General features: G+C 41.1%; 2 long non-coding RNA genes across 2 annotated transcripts in view; one reads left to right on the forward strand and one right to left on the reverse strand.

Annotated features, from left to right (window-relative positions):
* LOC140622850 (uncharacterized) overlaps nucleotides 1-15,257 on the forward strand; it is an 82,673-nt gene extending 67,416 nt beyond the window's left edge. Inside the window, exon 8 of the long non-coding RNA XR_012022520.1 lies at nucleotides 14,924-15,257. This is a non-coding gene — a long non-coding RNA (uncharacterized lncRNA). The remainder of the gene's footprint in view (nucleotides 1-14,923) is intronic.
* A 3,029-nt stretch (nucleotides 15,258-18,286) lies between these two features.
* LOC140622719 (uncharacterized) lies at nucleotides 18,287-22,509 on the reverse strand. Its single transcript, XR_012022411.1, has 3 exons — nucleotides 22,416-22,509; nucleotides 20,062-20,233; nucleotides 18,287-19,237 (listed from the first exon to the last, which is right to left on the reverse strand). It is a non-coding gene; the product is annotated as an uncharacterized lncRNA (long non-coding RNA).
* Nucleotides 22,510-23,365: the final 856 nt, after the last annotated feature.

Below are 23,365 nucleotides of genomic sequence, written 5' to 3' on the forward strand. Positions count from 1 at the left end.
CAAATGACTGAGACAGTTTGAGCAGAACCAAGTTTGGCATTTGACTCTCTGGATTTCCTCCATCTGTTTTTATCTTCTGTTCAGTCCCTTGGAGCTTAGGACTATCTGGTCCTGAGGAGATTGTGAGCTGGACCCCTTCCCTCATGGATCCCAGGCACCTGCTTTGCTCTGCCCTGCCCTTAGTCTGTGCACACTGATGGTGTTCATGATTCCATTTGTTGTCCCTGGAGGATGATCTCCCTTTGGAGACATGAGTGGAAACCATTAGTCCCAGGGGGTTTGCTGGCAGTAAGGTAACTGAAGTCAGTGAGTGGGTGAGAGGGAAAAGAGACATAATGCTTGAAAATGTGATAAAGTGATAGGATGTTAGATCAAGTTGGAGCACTAGAGCCAGGGAAGGCGGAACCTGGAACCAGTTACAGCCACACGTGGGTTTGGCTGGAGCTTGGTCTCTGTAGGTTAACCTGTGTACAGGTAACCGTGTGCTCTGGTCTGCTCGGCATGCTGCTGGCTTATGCCTGTTGCTCAGAGCAATTACCCAAAATACCCCCTTTTACTCTCAAAAGGGTCCTGATTTGGTGATCAATTATATTGTCAGCCTACATACTCACCTCACTAGATATCCCATCAGCATTCCAAGAGGGTGCTGTGCTTGTCAGTACAGTAAAACATGAACATAAAGCTTCTAAAATACCAAGAAACTAGTCTAGAACAGGGTAAGAGTTTTCCTTGAGAGGCAGTAGGCTTCCTAGTTCCGACCATGTGTTCAATTTTAATCATATCCAGATTTCTTTTGATTCTTTTCTTTCTTCTTTCCTTCTGGCTAAAAAGGGTGGTTTTAAAAATCAGTATGATACTGTGAACTGCTTTTTTACTAAAACGCATATTTAATTATTTCTCTGTTAATGGAGAGTCAGAATGCCTCTAGTCTATGGCCATTACAAACAGCACATGGACATGGATTCTTCTGGATTACCATATTTGTTTCTTCATCTGTAAGTGAATAAATTGTAGGGTTTGGTGGGGGGATTAAATGAGATAATGCTTATAAAAGCACTAAATATAGTACCTGGTACAGAGTAAATGTTCAATAAAATTGGCTGTCATTTTTTTTTTTAAGATTTTATTTATTTGTGAAAGACAGAGAGAGAGGTGGAGACACAGGCAGAAGGAAAAGCAGGCTCCCTGCAGGGAGCCCGATGTGGGACTCCATCCCAGTACCCTAGGATCATGCCCTGAGCCAAAGGCAGATGCTCAACCACTGAGCCACCCAGGTGTTCCAGCTGTCATTATTATTTAAATATTGGTTTCATAAATTATTTTTTCCTTCTCTCAGAGAGATTTATCTCTGGGCCTTTTGACTAGTGGAAATGGTGATACTATGCCCTTTCAAGGTCATAGGCAGGACCATGGCATGGCTACATGAAGTACCCTCCTAAAGCTTCACTCAGAACTTCACTGAGGGTTCCCAGTGAGGCCCCCAAATTTCATGTGGTCTACGCTCCCCTTCAGCTCCCAATTTCAAAGTGGCTCTGATGATTTATTCATTTCTGCAGGGGCCAAAATACATTTAAATGTTGTCATTGAGATGTTAGACTTTTCTTTCATCTCTAGAGTATAAACTTCAAAACACCTACAGAAGTGGGTGTGAGGGGTCGTGGGATGAATGTGCTCCTTGCAAAGGCTACTGAGCAGAATGAGACAGGAGGAGCAGAACTGCCACTCCTGTGACAGGAGGTTTGTTTGGAGCGACTCCTGTAGAGACCAGCGTGGGAAGTGGCAGGGTAAAGAGCTGCCTCAACTTTCATGTTTGGAATATGTTCTTCAGATGTTCCTCCCAGTCAGAAGTTATCAGTATGACAAAGGGACAGCTGTCTGACCTCAAAGAAAGGTGACCTCCTGTCCCCTGATACCTCTCTGCAGTCCAGGGCTTCCAAAAGGAGCCATCTCTGGATGCAAACTGATTTTCTCTGTGCTGTTTTTTTTTTTTTTTTAAAGCTTTGAACAATATGGCAAAAGATAAAAAAGGAAGCTTTTGCTCCAAATGAACAAGGTTCCCTAGAAGAGAAAAGAACTAAAAAGCTTCTCTGCCACCTGTCCTGGTAAGGCACAGAGAGGACTTCAAATGAGAAAACTTATCAAATAAAACAACTCTGCTTGTCAGAATTTTCTCTCTAGATCCCACTCCACAGTGGCACATCCGGTTGGGTCTCTCCGCTGGCCCAAACTAGAAAGCAACAAGACAAAGCAGAGTGGATAGGACTGAGGGTTTACAGAGTTATTAAAAACTAAAAGGAAGATTCTGGTTCTACCCAACAAAGAAACTGGAAATATTTCAGGAGACAGAGCAGGGGTGGGGAAGAGGAAAAATGACTTATACATGTTTAATTCTGCCTATATCCAGCAGACTTACAAAATTAAGAAAATGAAAATATAGAGTGCATTTTAACAAAAACAGTTTAGTATGTGGTTACCACGTGCCTACTTAGTGCAAAGCCTCTATTTTTCAGAGCCCTGGGAGTGATAGAAGCCACTGTTACAGACTGAATGTTGTGTCTCCCCAAAAGTTCATAGGCTAAAATCTTAACCCTAATGTGATTTTATTAGGAATTGCGGCTTTGGGGAGATAATTAAGCCATGAAGGTGAGCCATCATGGATGACATTAGTGCCCTGGGTGGCTCAGTCAGTTAAGTGGCTGCCTTTGGCTCAGGGCATGATCCTAGGGTCCTGGGATGGAGCCCCTCGTTGGGCTCTCTGCTCACTGGGGTGTCTGCTTCTCCCTCTCCCTCTGCCACTCCCCCTGCTTGTGTGCACTTTCTGTCTCTCAAATAAATAAATTATATATATATATATATATATATATATATGTATACACACACACACACACACACATATTTTTAAAGAAGAGACACAAGAGCTTACTTCCTCTCTCTCCACATGTGAATGCACAGCAAGAGGACAGTCATCTGCAACCCAGGATAAAGGTTCTCACCAGACACTGGATATGCTGGCACCTTGATCTTTGACTTCCAGCTTCCAAAACTGTGAGAAATAAATATTTGTTGTTTCAGCAGTCCATGGTAATTCATTAGAGTAGCCCAAACTAAGACAGCATAAATGAATTAAATCTACTGACACTCACAACAGAAATTTCATTTTGGCCTTTGGTTTTAATTTTCATTTTAATCTTCTTCTCAACCAGAGACTCTAACAAAAGTAAATCAAACCACTCAGTTTCAGAAATTTTCTTTCCTGTCTCTGTGGTGTTTCTAAGGTATGAAGGTGGCTATTGACAAACAGGAGGAAAGGGAGAAGCCACAAGACTCGTTTGACCAGATCGTAGGTACCTGTGGAAAGTGGGAGTGACACCAGCTCACCATGAGAGAGACACAACAAATCAGGCTCTTAGCCTTACCTTTGTGTGAAGGGCGATGGAGACCAACGTGGTAGGGGCCAGGCACTGGGATGGTTGCAGTGCAAATCTGCACTTCATCCTCACCACAGCCCCATGAAGTGGAAATTTGTATCTTTGTTTTACAGAAGAAACTAGGGTTCTAAGTATCATGGTCAAAGTCACGTGTCTGAAAGCGGTGGGACCAATATTTGAACAAAGAGGAGCCAGTGTATTTGCTGTGTGGTGAAGACACATATTTCTATGTAATTTGAACTGACAGACAATCCTGAAAGGTTCTGTAGAGTGAGAGCCTGAAGTGGTGCCCCATCAAACCAAAGCCACAGGCCCGCTGGCATTATAGTTTAGGAATCAGCAAAGGACTAGCTCTGTTAGGCAGGAATGAAGTAAAGACAGAGAGAAGGAGAGAACAGAGGCTTCTGAGAGACAGGTGGAGGTGCAGTGATTACAGCTACAGATGCATCAGTCCCCCTCCCAGATCCACTAATGAAAATTGCCAGAAATTTTTTTAGAGCTCCCCATGTGATTCTGCTGTGCAAGAGCTGAGCATCCTGGCCTTACATAAGTAGGATTCTGTTCCTTGCCATCTCATAATCCCTCACTCTTATTGGCCCCTTGTCCTTTCTCCTATATAGCTTACTGCCTTTCCTAAGCATAAAAATTCAGCAGGTAATTCAGGAGCAAGATAACAAAGAGCAGGGGAATGCAGAGAAGGAATCTGTTGTGATGGCTTATCTCCTCCCAGACCAACTAAACTGACATTTTTGCAGATATTTTTGTTCAACACTATCAGAGTTTGCTGCAGGAATGTCACATCTCTCCTCTTGGGTATTTGCAAAGAAGCTATATTGCCACCTACTAGCAGGACTCTGTCTTCTTGGAACATTTTTCAGAAAATCTCGACTGATCCTAGTGCTTTGGAAATGTGAATTTGTTATTTTATTTTTTAAGATTTATTCACTTGAGAGAGAGAGAGAGAGAGAGAGAGAGAGAGCACATGGGTAAGGGGAGTGGCACAGGGAAAGGAAGAGAGAATCTCAAGCAAACTCCACCCTTGGAGCCTGACTTGGGGCTCCATCTCGAGACTTTGAGATCACAACCTGAGCTGAAACCAAGAGTCTGATGCTCAACTGACTTTGCCACCCAGGTGCTCTGGGAGTTTGTCTTTTTTTAAAAAAAATGTTGATAATAAGTGCAGCGAAGTATCAAGTCTGACCTCAAGGTGAGTGTAGAGGGGTAGAGTGTATGCTTACCATGTTGGTGGTACTTGGGCAAAACATATTTAACAGCTGCAAAGAAACAAATAGGAGAGGGTTAGAAGGTCATAAGTAAACATAAGCTATTAGTGGTTTTGTCCCTTTCATTGCTTCTATCAATTAAAAAAATCCTTTTAGCACAAAAACCTTTTTTTTTTTGGTAGGATTAAAGTACAGCAGCCACATTCCAAACAAGGCATTCTAAAATAATAAGAATAAGAATAAACACAGCAAAACATAGACCATTAGAAAACCACCCTTGCCACCCATACTTTGCTTTGAATTGAATCATTTGGGGGATGATTAGGCAGTTTGTAAATTTTCCAGATCTTTGTTGTGTTGGGCTGTGGAACAGAAAATGATTTATCCAAGTCAAGACCAGTATAGGTCTTACAGTAAAGGATCCTTCAGCTTTTAAAGATAAGAGGTTGGGAGTAGAAGAGAGTAGTTGGTATATTTTGCTATCCATCAGAAATGGTGGCAAAATTCTCATTAGTAAGGGAAGTTGAAAAATTTGAATTTTCAAAAGTGAAGTGTGATTTCAATTTCTGGTATTTTGTCAAATACTTGGTGAACATACCAATGAGGATAAGGGAACATCATTCATTTAAAATATTCATAGAATATTTCCTCTATGCTAAGCACTTTGTTCAGCACTGAAGGTAATATAGCCCACACCTTCATGTTCTAGTTTATTCTTTTCATGCTTCATTCTTTAGGACAATATTCAGTTATGTTTTTCAGAACCAGCCTTCTATACTTGAGTTTGTTCTATCACTTATGGCCTGATACAGAACTACTAATGGCTCTGATGATGCTCCACTCCAACCATCTATCCAGGTATACACCAGCTATGCCAATCTAATGATATGACTGATGTTCCTGTTCAGAATACTGAATCTGGGGTTTATGATAGAATTTTCCATCCTGAAGAAGAGCTTAAATCATAATTAGGTCTCCTCTGTAGTCAAAACAAAACAAAATTAAAATCAGCCTATAAGGTTGTCAAAGTCCATGTTAATAGTGCTATAGAACGTCCTTCCTATAGTCAAAGGAAGCCAAACAGAATCCAGGGCCACTTTTCCAACCTCATGCTATCAACTTAAAAGAGATTTGCCTTGTCAGTATTTCAAAAACATTGTCTAATTTGGTGGGTTATTTATTTATTTCTTGGATTTATGGATCAACTTTTCTCCAGACGGACTCTCCACTAACATTTAAACATGATTTAGATCTCCTCTTCCTGTCATCAACGACTACCTCTAAAGAGAGCTGTGTTGTCCTGCTGTGTGATAACAATGGTGTTTGCAACCCCATCTAATACACACATTTGTTGTTGCACATTAATTTATCTTTTTTTGAAGAAAGGAGACTTACAACAATTTTCAGAGGGACACAATGTGTTCTTTCTTGTCCTGTATTATGTTTTTCCATGTGTTCCCTGCTCAGCCTCTTGGGGGAGGTTATTTTCCTTTCTTATCATCTGTGTTTTCTTTGCAGCCTTTCTGGTTATTCATCTGGGCTGTTTTCTATCTTACAAACCTTCAAATTACTCACAAATTCAACCTTCTCCGGTCACAATTTTGAAATCATAAACTAAATGGTTTTGTCAGCTCAACAGACTCTCTTCACTTGAAAAAAAAAAAAAAAAGAAGGATTAATAGGCATCTGGAGGAGAGTTTTACATCTTGGGAAAAAAGAGTAGGCTTTTCCCAAAGGTATCATGGGATTTAGTGGAGAGAATACACCACAGAACTGGCCAAATTTGCGTCCTCCCATATCTTAAATATTAATAATTAGATGGCCAAAGCCATCCTAATTATTTCTATGTGTTTATGCATGTTTGTAGGTCCAGGGGGAGCCATTGGTTAGGGGACCTGCAACAGCCACAGAACTCTGCTCTGCTGCGTGGGTGTTGTAGCCAGTAGTAAGATTCTTTCTTGATAATGATTTCCCACTCCTCTTCACAGAAGGTAACCTTCTAGACTTTTAGACTTCTAGAATAATGGAGACTTCTAGATGTCTAGACTTCTGGGACATTCTGTGGTTTGGTTACCCATCTATAAATTAAATATCATGTGTGCTCAAGTGTGGGAGAGAATTGTCACTGCACTGCCTGATGCTTAACTTTCATTTTCTTTACTAGTTTTACTGGAGATTCTTGGGGAAAACAGGAAACTCCAGCAGGGAGCCACCTGCTGTGCGAAAATGTCAGTCCTTACTTCTCCTAGATGGGAAGCCTGGGCTGTCCAGGGCCTCTGCAAGCCTTCTGGCACCAAGCCTTCTGTGTCCCTCCTAGTAGCCCATATGTTCAGGCTGAAATTGAAAGTGGGCAGAATCAGTAGAACAAAGTCAACAGAAGCTGATTCCTTAATAAATGGATATATGGGATGTGGTTTTTGGTTTTATATCCCTAGCACCTAGCATAGTGCCTGGGATGGAATAGATACTTAAAAATTGTTGGCTAAATGGTCAAATGAATCTGAATGACTGCTTTAAATGGCATTGCCAATGAAGACTGTTGGCTTGACTGCCTTGCTGCACAAAGATGGCCTTCTGAGAGAATCCTAGGCCTCATTAATTATCTAGTCAGTTAACAAATACTAGTGATGGCAAAATGAATTTAAATAAGAAAATGTAAAATTTTTTTTAAAAACCCACAAATACTAGTGAGCACCTCATAGATGTCATTGAGCACTGTATTTGAAATTACCTGGTTTGTTTCTATTCTCCACCCCTACCCACCTGGGCCTAGAATGTAAGCTCCAAGAGAGCAGTGATATTGCCTGCTTCGTCCATGGCTGTTATCTTTAGATCCTGGAATGGTACTTAGGGGCAGAGAGGAGTCCTCAAAACATAATAGGCCTTTCTGCTGGCTAGTATTCCCTGACTTGCAAATGGCTCCAAATCATTCCATGTACTGAAACTGAGTGGCAGCTTGGGGAGGTGGCTCTTGTGTTAGGCTTGGCATCTTCTGTCACAGGCCAGTCCTCATCTGCTGATCAGCATAGCATCCCATACCAGCTGATTGGATTAGAGCAGATATACAAATTCTCGAGTTCATATTTCCTCAAAGTTCAGTTTTTAAGATAGAGAGTCTAGCATTCCTTTATTTTAGTCATTTCTGTTCGTATCGTATTTCATAAAAATCCATAAAATGTTCAAAGGTGCAACTTCCCTCTAGTAGAAAAATGCTTGACTAAGGTCTTTGACAAAACCGTTTTCTCTGTGCTGCTGAGTTAGGATGGGTCTCATAAACCTCCCAGACTTCAGGCTAGAAAAAAATGACTTCTAGAGTACAGGCTGCCTACAAGATTTCCTGAGGCCCCTGGAACGTCCTTTATTTTATAGTTGCTTCCTGAGTCCCAATTATGAACCTACTTTCCATAACAGAGGGGCAGAAGCTAAGAGGGAGAAAGATATTTGCATAGAAAGCCACAGTTCACAAGGTTATTTCATATGCTATCTTTTTAAAATTTACACATTAAACTGTGAAAAGTGTGTTATCCCAGTTTTAAAGATGAGGAAGTAGAGGCTTACAGAGGTTAAGTAACCCATTGACCATTGTGTTAGTTAGGTCAGGTCTCTTAGATTATTACCCTACATGTCTTTCCTATGCTATGCCATAAATGAATGTCCAGAATTTCCTAGGTTTTTTGTTGGTTTGTTTCCTGCTTACTTCCTTGTGGATATTATTGTTCCCCAAGCTTGGTTAGCTGGTTCACATCTTTAGGCCCATATATAATGTTGTGTCCTCTGCCTACAAGACCTTGTTCTCTCCTTTATTAATTTGTTTAGATAACTCCTACTTATCCCCCAAACCTGAGCTCAAGGCATGAGAGCACAGGGCTAAAAGCCTCAGAGTCACCCTGTCTGGGTGCAAATCTGGGTGCTGCCATTTATTCTCTGTTAGAGCTCATGCTTAACCTCTCAGTCTTTGGTTTTCCCATCTGTATGATGGTGAGGATTTTAATGCTTCTCTTCAAGGACTGGTAAGTAAAGGAATGTAAACACCACATTGCTTAAAGAGTATTCAGTGTGTCATTGCTCCTACCCAGTTTAGAATCACCTGCTTCTCTAAAATTGCCTCCTGATCATCCTGAGGTTTCCAATTATAAATCACCCCTCCCCAGAAAGGTGGGGGGGGGTGGGAGGAGGAGGGAAGAGAGTAAAGAAGAGCATGGAACACATAGAGAAAAACATCAGCTATGGAGTAGACTGCCAGTTGAAGGGAAAGAAGGAAATTATTAAGATAAATGTATCAGTGTAGTTCTGGGAGGGATTGGGGAGAAAGGGGGAGAGAAATATCTAAAAATGACACTGCCTGCCCTGGCAGACACATCCTGGCTTCGAAGGATCTGCTGTGTATCCAAGAACCAGCATAGGGGTCTGGAACCTAACTCAGCAGTTCCGAGGGAGAAGGGAAATATGAAAAGAGCTGGCTTGGGAAAGAAGTAGGATGACAGGAATCATCTTAGTATAAATCCAAGTGGCAGTTGGGATGTATTTATGTTTTAAGGAATTATGTGGGGTTTTTTTTTTTTTTTAAAGAAAGGACAACAAGTTTTTTATACACTTTTTTTGCTTAGCAACAAGACCCACAGAAGGCATGTGATCAGCCAGGATGTCTGTTGCTCAGCTCATTAAAATATTAAGTGAAACCTTGATGACAATTACATAGCACAAGCCTTTCTGTCTGCCAAAGTGTGCCTTTCAGTGCAGAACAAAGTAGGTCGAAATTTTGTTTTGTTATTTGATTGTTTGCTTTTATCTTTGGCTTTTGATGAAGTTTGGTTTTAGTAGGTAAAATGGTTGTCAGCTTTGGTGGAGATCATTTGGTGGAGATCATTAGGGCACTTCAGTGACTTAGAAGTCTACTTCTGGATGACAAAGAAAGGCTCCCTAAACTTTTCTCTGGGATGTCATCCATTCATCCAACAAAGATTTTTCCGGACCTCTGTGTGCTAGGCCTCACGCTGTAGGTTGGAAATACAGTATTGAACAAGATAGATACCAGCCCCATCCTCCTAATGATACTCATGGCTCCTACTCAAGTCTATTTATCTGGGTAATACCTCATGTTCAAAACTCTCTCCCAATCACATAAAATGTACACCTCTTAAGACTTCCTCTGTCAGGCTCTGCTATGAGAAATGAAGGTTGATAGCCACTGAGGTACTGATGGGAAAGAGCAGTTATGTAAGTCACCTCCCTGGGCATTTGTGCCTAGAATATATAAAAGTACACTCCTGGCAATATACAAAGCTTTAACACACAGGATTGATTTCTGTTAGTGGGGCTTTTGGCACATAAGCTTTCTTTTATGTGACACTCCTGTGGGCATACCCCTATCGTGATGGTTCTAATGTAGAGTTAACATTTTTTGAGTGCTTATCAAGTACCAAGAAGTGTGCTAAACATTTTCAATGAACAAATTCATTTCATCTTTAAATTCTCTAAGGTGTGAAGAACTGCAAGGGCTGTGATTTTTTTGCTCTCGTGGCAAGCTTTTGAGCGCTGGTGAAAGACACAAGCCTCCTGGGTAAGAGACAAAGGACTTTATTACTCACGACTCAGCCCACAGCATGAGCATCAGCATATTTGTGGAGTTCTGGCCCTGAAGTGCCATGGGGATGCCAGCACACACAGGGACTGTCTTGTAGGAGAAGATCCCTGAGCTTCGAGCTTCGTGAACCTAAATCTTTTATAATAGGCAGTAAGTATGCCTGCCCTTTGCTCCGAGGAAGACACTATTTCGAATTCTCCAAGGCCACTTGCTATACAAAATCCTTAAGAAGGTAGCCTAGAACAAAGGGTAGTCAGTGCCTTCCTAAGATAGATAGCAATACAAGAGACTTATGGAGAATTAGGCCCCCAAAACAGACACTGCGAATATCTTAATATTACAGTGACTAATCTGAGGTGTAGAGAGGTTAAGCGACTTGCCTAAGGTCACTAAGGTCAGTAAACTAGTACACATGCAACTAGCATTTGAGGGACATAGACTGATTACAGAGCCCATGCTCTACACCAGTAGTGTTTTGGTTTACATCACCTGAAAGCTCAATCTGTGGGCTTGTTTAGGAGGCATTAGAGTAGGTACTAAGAGTGAAACTTATCTGGGTGGCACTCCTTACCTGCCTATTAATCTTCACATTTTAAACCATTATGTCCCTGAACTGAATCTGATGCAGACAAGAGTTTTGTGTTACAAAGAGGTTAACCACCTCTACCACACAATGTTGTACACAGTTATTTTTTATCTCATTATGGCTTTACATCTCTCATTTCTAAAACTTCCCTTAAATACCCAATCTGTACTTATACAACTTTTGGGTAACACTAAACAGGGAATGCAACGATGACACATTTATTTCCTTGAGGATAATGTTGGCAATTATTATATACTTATGTAACCAGGTGAATAACACCAACTGAAGCTGAGTTGAAAAGTGATAATTTTGGTAATTTTCACTAGAAATATAATACATGGGTGGTTATGCATTTATCTTCAGAATTTTACTTATTTACATATTAGCACACTGAGCAGAGTTTTTAGAGACCACTTTAGCCTCATAATATTCATGCAGCAAGTCTAAATAGCATAGCCTACTTGGTTGTCACACCAAGATACTTTATGTCTTACTCTCCCACTCTGAATCTCTTAAGCCAAGTGGAGATGTTATGAAAGATAGAATAAAAGGAGACAAAGAGCAGAGTTGAGATTTGCCACTCGTGAGCTGTGCAAGCATAAGCCAGACACTTTTAGCCTCAGTTTCCTAGTCCATTAAATGGGGGTGGGGTACCTGATGTAGTTTTTTTTCTCCCCTAGTACTAACCGGAATATGATTCGAAGCTATTAAACTCTATTGGCAAGCCAGTACCTAGAACGGAGTTATTCCTTTATGTTTGTAGTCAAGAACAAGGACCCCAGAGCCAGACAGACCTAGATTTGAATCCTAGCTCTGTTGATTATATGACTTTGGGTGAATTGCTTAACCTCTTTGATTCTCTATAAAATAAGAATGGTAACACTTTCATTTCTGTCAATATTTATACATAAAATCAAAAACCCCTCCTCTGACCTCACATTTCTATCCCATTATCACCATGTGTCTTCCTTTTCTTTCATAGTGAAGCTTCATAGAAATTGTCTCAGTATTGTCTCTACTTTCCCATCTTCCCTTGACCTTATAACAATGTGACTTCTATTCTTATAACTTCCGTGGATATTATTTTCACCAAAGGTCACCAATGACTGCCCTCTGGATAAAAACCAAAGAACATTGCTCAGTTATCTCTCAGCAAAATCCAACATTGTCAAACGCTCTCTCCTTGAAGCCATCGTTTCCTCTGGCTTCCAAAAATTTGCCTTCTACCTCCTTTTTGTTTCTTTCTGCATTTCCTGTGGAGCTCTTCTGTTTGCCCTTTCCGTGTGTTGTCCCACACAGTTCTATTCTAGATTCTTTATGTTTTATTTCTCTACAAATTTTTGTGGATGTCTTATGTATTTGAATGTTTTCAAGTACCACCAACCACATATGCTGATGAATCCTATATCTTTATCTTTAGGTCATACTTTTTCTGAGATTTAAATGCACATACACAACTGCATCCTGATTATTTCCACTTGCTTACCTGTCTCACAACATGTCCAAATAAAATTCATTATCCTGCTGCCCATATTAGTTCCCCTCTATTGGGGATGGAATTTCTATCTACTTAGTGGCTCAAGCCAGAAGCCAGATATCATCCTTTTCCTTTCCTTTATCTTAATCATACCAACCAACCATATCTTGTTGATTCTACTTCTTGAATAGAATCTTATACTTAGTCTTTTTTTTAAGTATTTATTTATTTATTTATTTATTTATTTGAGACACAGAGAGAGGCAGAGACACAGGCAGAGGGAAAAGCAGGCTCCTTGCAAGGAGCTCGATGTGGAACTCAAACCTAGGACCCCGGGATCATGACCTGAGCCAAAGACAGACGCTCAACCACTGAGCCACCCAGGTGTCCCCCAGAATCTTCTGCTTCTTTGCTGAATTAGACCATGATTGTCTCTCATCTCAATTACTACAACATTCTCTTCATCAATCTCATTTATCAGCCTTGCTGGCATTCTTCAACTACAGCTGAGCTGATCACATCATTTTCCTGATTATAATCTTTCAATAGATTTACATTGTCCTCCAGCTAAAGTCTAGACTTTTCACAAATGATTTACATGACCATTTGTGATGTAGACTCTGCCCACCTTTCCAGCCTCACCTTTCCTTCCTCTTTCTGTTGTGTCTCCCATACACTTGATGTTTCCTTGAAACAGAGCTTCTTCCAGTTCTTCAAATGAACCATGTTCCTTCCCACTCTGGGTCTATGTGTACTTGTCATCCCCTTAGCTGAAAAACTGCTTTCCAAAGTCTTCACAGATCTCTATATATCTCCATGCCAAAAATTTTTCTCTGATCTATGAAGTTCCTGCTAAGTGTACTCCCTGGATGCTGCCCTCTGTGTTTACCCTATCACCACATTGGCCACATTGTATTATAACTGTCTGTTTGTTATCAGTATCTCCAACTGCAGTAAACACTATGAAAGCAGGAGCCCTACTTGTTTCACAGGTATTCCCTGTTCTTAGCATAGCCTGGGACATGGTAAGAACATAATCTACAATGTTTACTGAATGAGCAAATGTATGGAAATCACACATGGTCTGGTTTAACAAGTGTTTCTTTTTAGCAAGAATTAATAATAGACAATTAGACTATTTTTTAAAGTGTTGGGATTACTATAGCTATGATCTATACCATTGGTTTCTGTCTATATTCACGAGTACTGTAGCTTCCCTGAAGGAACCTAGTGGCTTCCATTCTCACAGAAAAGGAGGGAAGGAGGACAGAATAGTAAAAGAGGCTCACTGGGTAGGACTCTGGTTCCCTAACGTGGCTTTAACGGAGCAGCTCAGAATTTATTCTTTTGTTTTACGCCCTGGGGTGGCATATTATCCTTTATATGGAGAGAGAAAAGGAAGGAAAAAAGTGAAACAAAAAGGAGTGAAGCCTTGATATAAGTAGACTATCAAAACATGTCTTATAAAGATGGTTCTACAGTTAACTAAGGAAACTGTGAAGCTTTTGCTTATTTAAAAGATGTAATGAGGGCAGATAGTGCGGTCACTACAGCACAGGATATACTGATATCATCAAGAAAAGGTACCACCCTCTTAAAAACTCTCCTGGTACGATGGGGTTATGTATCCATGCGTTTATGTCTCAAATCAGTCAAATTAAATCATACTATCAACTGATATTTGATCATTGACAAGACTGAGAATTTTCTTTATCATTATGTTCTTTGCTATTTCTTTTCTGTGTTGTCTCTGTTGTTTTAGAAAACTGTACCTGCCTACAATAGGACTTGTTGATGAGTAGATGAGGAGAAACGTAGATAATCAGACTTTAAAAAATTAAATTAAACCTTGTACTAGTAATTTGCAGTTCTAATCTGCTGTCTCTGCTGATGCATGGACAGGGATTTTGTTCCTTCCAGATCCCTTAGTGAAATTCTGCCTACATCTCCATGTCCCACTTTCCTAACACTGGAGATGACAAGATGTTAGACAAAAATATTGCTATTGGGAGAGAAGTTTTAGGAGATAAATATTCTCTATTATCCATTCAAAAATATTTACTGGAAGTCAGCTATGTGCCAAGCACTTGCAACATTTTCTAGTGTTTGGAGGTGTAGTATGGGAAAAAAAAAAGTCCCTGATGTTATAAAGCTTATATTGTGATGAGGGAAAGAGAGAGAGACAGTAAATAAGGAAACAAATAACATAATTTTGAAAAGTCACGAGCTGTATGGAGCCAGAAGAGTGACCACGTGCTGGGGTTTGGCACTCTGGGAGGGTGGGGGTGTGGTGGAGTCGCTGCGGCCAAGTGGCCTCTGAGCTGAGCTAAGTGAAGGGAAGGAGCCAGCCATGTGAGGGAATCAGGGCAGAGTCTTCCGACGGAAAGGCCCAGTGAGAGGAAATGTCCTCTAGCATCCAGCCCCGACATGTGAGCCATGTGAGCGAGGGGCTCCTCTAGCCGACTTCCCCGGGACTCTTCTGGGTCAAGGAAGGCCCACCGCTGCCCGTGCTATGTAGGGACATCATGGAAAAAAGTACGTGAAGAAAGCAGGGGGAGGAGAGTCATGTGAGTCCTTTTACAAGAAGTTATGTGTCTTGGTAAAATGTCTTTCTTTTCATTTCAGGATCTAAAACAAAGTAAGCTCCAAGCTGATCAAGCAAGCCCCCAGCAACACAGGATGCCCCCGAAGAGCACGGGCATTTAATTGGACCTGCGCTCGCCTCGCCTGGCCACTAGAGGGCGGCCTCGCCCACCGAATGTGTCGGGAGGCCCAGCCCTCCCCGCCCCCGGCCGCCCGAGCCCTCTCGGGGACCCGCCCTGGAGCTCGCGGCCCCCCCGGCCGTAGGGCAGCGGCTTGCTCTGGCCGAGCTCTGTGTTCAGCCAGAAACCCCGGGTCGGCGCGGAGAGCGCCAGGGCGGCCCCGGAGTTGCGGTGGCTCCCGCGCCCCGAGACACAGCGGTGGGCGCCGAGCGGGGGGGGGGGGGTCCTCGGGGCTCCTCTGCCGGGACGGGGGGTCACACAGCCGTTGTCGGGGGGCGGGTCGGCGTGTGCGGCAGCCCAGGGGGCAAGGCGCTTTGGCCCTGCAGCGCGTCCGCTGGTCGGCCTGGGGCTGCGGGCCTGGCCTGGGGCCTGGGGCCTCCTGCCCCCTGAGCAGCCCCGGCCTGGCGCCTGTGTGCTGGTCCTGCGCTGCATCCTAGCTTTATTTTTAAATCGGGGCCTTCCATGAAACAATATGCAAGAGAACGAAATCAACAAGGGGAAAAGGAGAAGGAAATGACAAAATTTTACCTGTAGCTACACAGGCTGAGTAAACACAAGATTTTTGCAGACGATGTAAGAATCATATGCAAATAAAATGTGAGGATTTCTATTATGGGCTGTTTCAAAGGATTTGAGGTACACATCCCTCAGCTATATTTAGTGCACTCCATTCATGTGCGGGGATTCAGGGGTGTAGGGATGAACAAGACAGACCTGGCAGAAGACTTACGCAGGTTCCATTGTAACTAAGAGTATGAATGAGATAAAAAAAAAAAAAAACAAAACACATGAGAATGTGTGTATGTGTTGAGAGGTGCTTCAGAGCTGGAAAAATCTTAAAGATCATCATCTCCAATAAACATTTTATGGATGAGGAAATCGTAGTTCAGAAACATTGTGACTGTTTCAGGGATGAAACAATGAGCTCCTTTGAGCACTAAATTTCCTCTGAGCAAATTGGACAACACTCTGGGTCACTTAGCTTTGAGTGTTTGATAAAAGGAAAGAGAACTGTCTGGAAAGGGAAACTTCCTTGGGGGGCCTGGTAATTTATGGAAGAATGATCATATGGATTCTTGTATCATGGCTATGGAGGGACAATGAAACATTCTTCAAATGACTATTGAAGAATCGTCAGTCCTTCAGGAGGTTAAACAAGGTAGTATTGAGTTATATTCCAATGAAGGGATTTCTGTGTGGGGTTAAACTATTACATAGTCCAAGAATGTAACTTTTGTTAATCTAACTTGACATAGGATAGAACTAAAAAGATCTGGAGAAACGGTTCCCCGTTTTAAAGTCCAGCATTGAGCAGCCTCTCAAACTCTTCTGATGAACCAACCCACTCCCCACACCAGGCTGCGTGATCCAATTGCCACCCCTCCCCTTTTAATGGCATGTTTCTGGGCCATAAATTATGCCTTGATGCCTCAATATCCACCTATTGCTTATGTAGGCTTGTCTTAAAAGAGAGAAGGAAGAGGGAGTACGACTGGGAAGAAAAAGAAACTGGGAGGTTTGAATGTGTTGTCTACCTCACTTACCATTAGAACATAAACTCCCAAAGCTGGAATTGTGTCTTGGATTTTTGGTTCTGCTGGTAGCACACTCTGCTCAATAAAAACCCATCAATCAACAGGACAGAAAATCCTATCCTGCCAGAAGCAATACCTCCTGTTTGCCCCACAGAAAGCCAGTTAGGGTGTTAGGATGTTGTAATGGATACAGAAACTAACGAAAGTGTGTGTGGGGGGGATGCCCTAAAACAGCAAATAAAAAATAAAACCAAATAGAAAAAGAAAAGGATAACAGTGGAGTATTCAGGGAAAGCTATTTCCACTTCAGTTTCTTCCCTGGAAGGCCTCTTTCAGCATACCTTCAATGTAATGGAAGCTTGACAGGGTGGCCTGTTGGATGCACCATTTCCCTCCCAGGAGATGCTGCTCAGGGAGGGTCCAGGAGCCACCAGCCACCTTCCTAACAGCCCACCCACGGGGCATGCACTGCCCGCCCCCCTTCCCCCCTGCAGTCTTGCCATTTACTTGCCACCACCACTGCCACCACCCTGGCTCAGCCTCCCTTATCCGGAAAACTAAAGAACAGTTCATCTGGGAAGGGATTAATAGGAAGCTGGCTAGAGAGAGAGACAGCATGAGAGCTGTTGACTTCAGAGAAGCAAGGGAAGGAAAGTGAGACAGGTAAACTGGGAATTCTTCCTGTCAACAACCCTCTTGAGAACTGATTACAGCCACGAAGTCTTTCTTCAGAACACAAACATATGCATATGCACACACAATTTTGCATATCATTTCATGAATCTTCCTTACACACAAACATACCTTTTGCTTTAAAGACTTAAACTCTAGAAGCTATAAATTTCCAAATCTTATTAATAACCAAGAACTTCTGGAAACTCTTTAATCATGGCAACATTTCTATATTGAAGGATTTTCTTTTTCTAATTGTAGTTTTGTGTATTTCAAATACATTCAGCTTTAGAAGCAATTCCTTGATTAAAAAGAGTGGTCAAAATGGACCGTTATAAGGATAAAAACACTTTTTCTTTTTTTTCCTCAGGTTGCAAAGCATATCTTATTCAAAGCATGTACATATTCATTTACCTAAAGGTGATTTTGTTTAGAAGAAAAAAGGCTTTATTTCATTACCAAGTTCGAGGCGGGCCCAAATCACCTGATATTTGACTCTTCAGTGCTCTTTCAGGAAGATAAAAACCACAAAAGCAGACAACAGTTTCATCAATCCATCTGGCTCATGCCTTCTGTGTCCCCAAGGGAGGGGACACATTTTCAAGTCCAGTTAAAGACATGCAAGGTGCTCATTCTTCCACTGGTGTATCAGTGAACACGCGGCTCACTCTTCTGAAGTCAGGTCTAGGGACCTTGGCTAACCTGTGTTTTGAAACCACGCAGAGGAGAGGTCTGTATCTGAGGAGTGAGCGCTAAGGTGGCAGCGCCTGGACTGCCCGCAGCCAAAGAAATGGGAGAAAGTCTCTTCACCTGCCCCCTTAGTTAGTGGGGGAGGAAAGGGGCAGAGGTAACAACAGCTGGCAAGGAGCAAATGTGGGAAGGAGCGAGGGGAAATCAATAACACAGAGATGAAAAAATAATGTGCTCTCTACGCCATAAAGGAAAATCATGATGAAGGCCCAAGTTAACTCCCATAATGCTTTCAAGGATCAGAGAAATGACACTGTCAGAATACACCATTAGTTTTCTGAAGCCCACAGGCTGAATTTTATTTATTTAAAGTTAACTCCCATTTTAATACAAAAAAAAAAGAAGATAGCATATTCTACATCAAAGGAAGAAAAACTTCCTAATGTATCCATTTCTCTTCTGAAGTACACAAGCTGTCGCCATATAACGCTTTGTGGTGTTTTCTCAACTGTGCTTGCTTTTCTTTACATCAGGAAATGCACAGTCAACAGACTCAAGCCGGGGGCTGCTGGTTCTCAATGCCAACACGGCAATTGTTTGATTTTGTGCATGTTTTTAAATGCATTGTTGGTTTTAACTAAGATCTATATATGCTCCATGAATGATGTTTCAAAACAGGGGGGAGAGAGAGAGAATGAGAATCAGACGTAGATATGAAATCAGTCCTTGGTACATTGTGTAAAAGCTTGAACCATAAGCTGTCAAGAGGATTGGGCTGGGGTAGGCTCTGGAGGATAAGTCAGCTTTCTGCAGTGATCATTTCATTCCCCTTGGAGGTTCAGTTGATGGTCACCTGGGCCTGGTCAGATCTTGACCTCTTGGTGAGGACAGCACTGCCTCATCCTACCCTAGCATAGAATAGGATCATTCCATGTAGAAAATTTCCAGGGAAGTGTTTAGCCCCTTGTCCCGTGTGAAGAGCAACAGAGGAATGTGAACTTGTTTCCATGCTTCCCAGCTGGATATTGTTTCCATAAGCCGTGAGATGAGACCAAAGTCATCGTTGATTTCTGGTCTTCTCGCTGTTTGTGAGGTATACTTTGCTCATTTCTGAGTCTGAGCATTAGCTACTTTTCTGTGTGTACAGAAGTCAATTTTAGTGTCATATCCCAGGTCAGACCAAGAACTCAGCAATCCGACAGCCTGGGTTCAGATCTCTGGTCTGACATTTACTGGCCATGTGATAAATCCTTTACATTTGCAGGCCTTAGTTTCCTCATCTGAAAATGGGGATATGATTAGCTCCTTTACAGGATGTAGGACAAGTTAACAAGCAATATATGAACATTGTTTAGAGTAGTACCCGGTGAGTAAGTTTTTTAGTACTCATAGTAAGTTATTTATCTTAGAGTATTGTAGTGATGATGATTATTGTTATTTTTTTGGTAATAGCATTACAGTTTTTCTCTCTGGGGAACCATCTCTTCCCTAATCTTGTTTGGATGTGGCTCAGATGGGGCTGACCCCTCCTGCTTCTGTTCCAAGGACAGAGACATAATCCAGACCTAGCCAATCAGTTAACCCCATCCTCCCTACTTCAATGGTTGACTCGGAGATGGGAAAAATGATGTAAGTTGGTTCAGTCAGAGTAAATCACAGGAGTTTGCTTAGAGCTATTGGGGAAGAGAAGTGGTCTTTTGTGTTGGGTGGTTAATGGGGCAAACTATAAACCTGGCAGCTACCAGGTGGAGTCAGGAGTCTGAGACAAAAGTCAATGCAGAGGAAAGCAGAGCCAAGAGAGGGAGAGAAACCAATTCAAATTATAGGACCCTGTGACTCCAGCCACATGGAAGCCCCAGGACCACTCCTCCTGCATGAGTCAGTTTATATTGGGCTTCTGTGCTTGGGAATTGAAAGAGGCATCGCTAATCAGGCTCCCTTATGGCACCACCTATCTCCTTGACCTATTCAAATCAGATCCATCCTTCAGGAAACAGTGCAAAGCTCATTCCTTCTAGAAATTATACCTCTTTTTCTAAGTTCCAACAGCACCTACTATTCATTTCATATATTTAATACTTATGACCCACATTAGAAAATTTACCTTTGCAAATGCGTTTACTGCATCTTTCCAATTCCATGGGTTGGTTCTATGTTCTACTCTTTGGTGATTTCCATAACCACTATTACATCTGGTATTTTACAGCAAGTTTCCCAGATACACATTATTTGAATTCCTTTTATCTTCTCGTATCCATCAGAAGTGGATTCTATGCCTCGGTACACAAAGCAATGTGAGTATAAGAAAACATGAAGTAAACATGGAATGCCATGTAGAAAATTTCCAGGGAAGTGTTTAGCCCCTTGTCCCGTGTGAAGAGCAACAGAGGAATGTGAACTTGTTTCCATGCTTCCCAGCTGTCTGCAAACTTCTTAGAGTAAGGACTGGCTCTCTATATTAAATGCTGTTCCCAGTCTTTATATAGTACCTGACATTTATTGTAGGTGCTCAATAAATATTTATTGAATGAATACAGCATTGCAGTTGCAGTGCAAGGGGCTCAGCTCAATCACCTAACCATTAAGGAATATGCAAAGGAAATGAAGTAAGAAAGGAATTGCTGGTTCTCTGAAGCCAACACCTTCCTCCCATTATTTTGAGCCTTTCTACCATCACCTCATTTCTCCAAATCACAAGAATAAATAAAGCCATTCCTTAGGTTGACAGATGAGGTGTAATGACAATAGCATGTTTGGAATTTCTTGGTCTGTGAGAAAATTGGTATGAATTCCAGACCCAACAAGGAAAGACTTATATCATCATCAGCATGAGTGAGTGGAGGGGTCTGAAAGCTGACTCAGATTTAGAAAAAGGCACTGGAATGTTCAATCTACGTGCAAAGAGTTCCAGGTTTGGTTCAGTATTCTTTTCTTAGGTCTCATTAGGTATCATTAGTTCTATAGCTGCTTTATGCATTACAAGTCAATGAAAATCCATATCACTTTTCCTTTAAATAGTTGATTCTCTCCCACAGAAAGTATTAATACGACTGTCATCCCCTGTTCCAATGCAACATTTCCATCCATCCATTCATTCATCATTCATTATCTATAGGTCAAAATGGTCATTCCAAAAATTATTTTCATTATGTCTATACTCTTGTCAAAAATTTTGGTTGCTCCCATAGCATAAAATCCAGCCTACACCGGGTAAGCAAGGCCTTCAGTAATTTGACCTCAATCCATCTTTCCATGTGTAAACTTTCCCACTGTTCCCTCATCCGAACCTCCCTTCTCTTCACCCTTGTCTACCCAACTGTTGCCTCTCACTTACTTCTCCTTTCTGTACTTTTGAATCTTTCTCTCTGCCTATTCAAGCATTTGTTTTCTTCAAGGGATATCCTTTACATTCTTTAACTACTCCAGCTGAAGATGAACTTTCTTTCCTTAATTCCTAGAGCACTTTGTGGTCTTTATTATTCATTCCTTTTATGATCTCAGATTGTTATGATTTCATGCAAATGTGTCTTATGTTCTTTACTATGAACTCCTTAAGGACAGAGATCACATCTTGGGCTTCTTTGCATTTTGCTTTACATATAATATGGGTTATGTCAATGATTAGTATGGTAATAACTCAGGTGATAGATAGCTAGGGCTTTCTGCTGTTCGTACCTGGGAGGTTTTGTCCTTTTTCAGTTAGTACTGCTAACTACAATACATTTTCAAATTTATAAATATCGTACATGAATGAAATTAATTAGAACTTCTTCCCAACTTTTCTGTTTTTAAAAAATCTCTTAAATTAATGAAAGACTAAAGAAATAGGTAAAGATGCACATCTTTCCTTAAAGAAGTGCAAATTACAATGAAATTTCTTCTTTGGCTTTTGAGATTAATAATGATTAAAAACTTAAAATTGCCATTGAATAGTGTGAGCAAGGGTATGAGGAAATAGGAACTTACATATACTCAGGAGTACAAATTTGGTGTAACTTTTTTGAAGGGCCAGTTAGCAGTATACATGAACATTTTAAATTGATGTCAGAGAATCTCATTTTAATAAGATTTCAGTGAAGAAGTCCACTTTTAGGAATTCCCCCTACAGTTATGAACATGTAAATGCACAAACACATTTATGTGCTAAAAGATGTTCATTGCAGTATTATGTACAATAACAAAAGACCTTTTACCACTCTTTAATAGTGATTCATTCAGAGTTAGTACCAAGCTGTTGGGGGTTGGGATTTGAATCCAGACAAGCTAACTCTATGCTTATAAAAGGAAGCCTTTATTACTTCCAGCTGAACTTACTGAGAGCTATTCTCCTCGGAGCTCAAAATCTTCTGTAGACATTGTTCTGGTTTTTAGCCAGAGGGAAGAGTAGTTAGGAATAAGTGATAAACACACCACAGTCATTGAACAAGTCAGCAATAGAGATAAGACTAGAATTTTTACCTTCTTGGCTCTCAATCCATAAAGCACCCTGCCGTTTCTCATCTGTTTTGAGTTGACATACGTCAACTTTCAATTTAACTTGGTGACAATGTCTGCAAAAAAAAAAAAAAAAAAAGTTCTAATGAATATTTCAGGGTGTTCTGATAGTTTCTCTGTTTTGAAGTATATCTGATGAATGATTTATATGTTAGATTTATTAAAAACATATCCATTACTTTGGAGCTTTAGGTAGATATTTAAAGGAAGAATATGGCATATTCAACCCAGCAGTTAAAGATTACTCATAAATAGCTAAGAGATGACCCATCAGGGGATGTCAGACCAAAAAGATGCTCTGAGAAGGTGAATAGATGTGGCCTCTCTAATTCAAGATGCAGAAGCAGAACCACCACAGAAAATAGTCTTGCCTCCATTCCTTGTGGCTCAAAATTTCAAATTTCTTTTTGAAGACAGGGAACGGATTCTTCTTTTGGTTTGACCTACCAAACTCCCATTACATTTGGGCAAAAATGCAGTTCTCAAACTAGGACGCAAATACAAGTGGTAGTGCACCCAATGAACTTAGGAACAATGAGTGATCAAACATACAAAGATCTTTCACAACCAGCATTGGGTACATAGATACAAAATTCCTTTTAGGAAGTCAGCTAGAAAAGGCACTAGATGGGCAGAACATAAGGGTTCAATTCACTCTTCTTGTCTCTGGTTTCTAATTAAATTTTAGGACATGGCAAAAAATTCTAGAGTTTGGAAGAGAACAAAGTAAAAGTGTTGCAAGAGTGCAAGATTTCAAGATTCATCTCTGAAAGCTAGGTTAATATATCAAACTGGATTAGTCTGCCAAAAATATGAAAATATAAAAACATCATAAATAAGCCCATTGTCCATGGCTATAATCTGTCTGCCTGATGCCAGATGTACTTATGATAGGAAAAACAGGTGGCTTTAAA

The sequence above is a fragment of the Canis lupus genome, chromosome 32 (assembly GCF_048164855.1).
Source record: "Canis lupus baileyi chromosome 32, mCanLup2.hap1, whole genome shotgun sequence".
NCBI classification, from domain to species: Eukaryota; Metazoa; Chordata; class Mammalia; order Carnivora; family Canidae; genus Canis; species Canis lupus.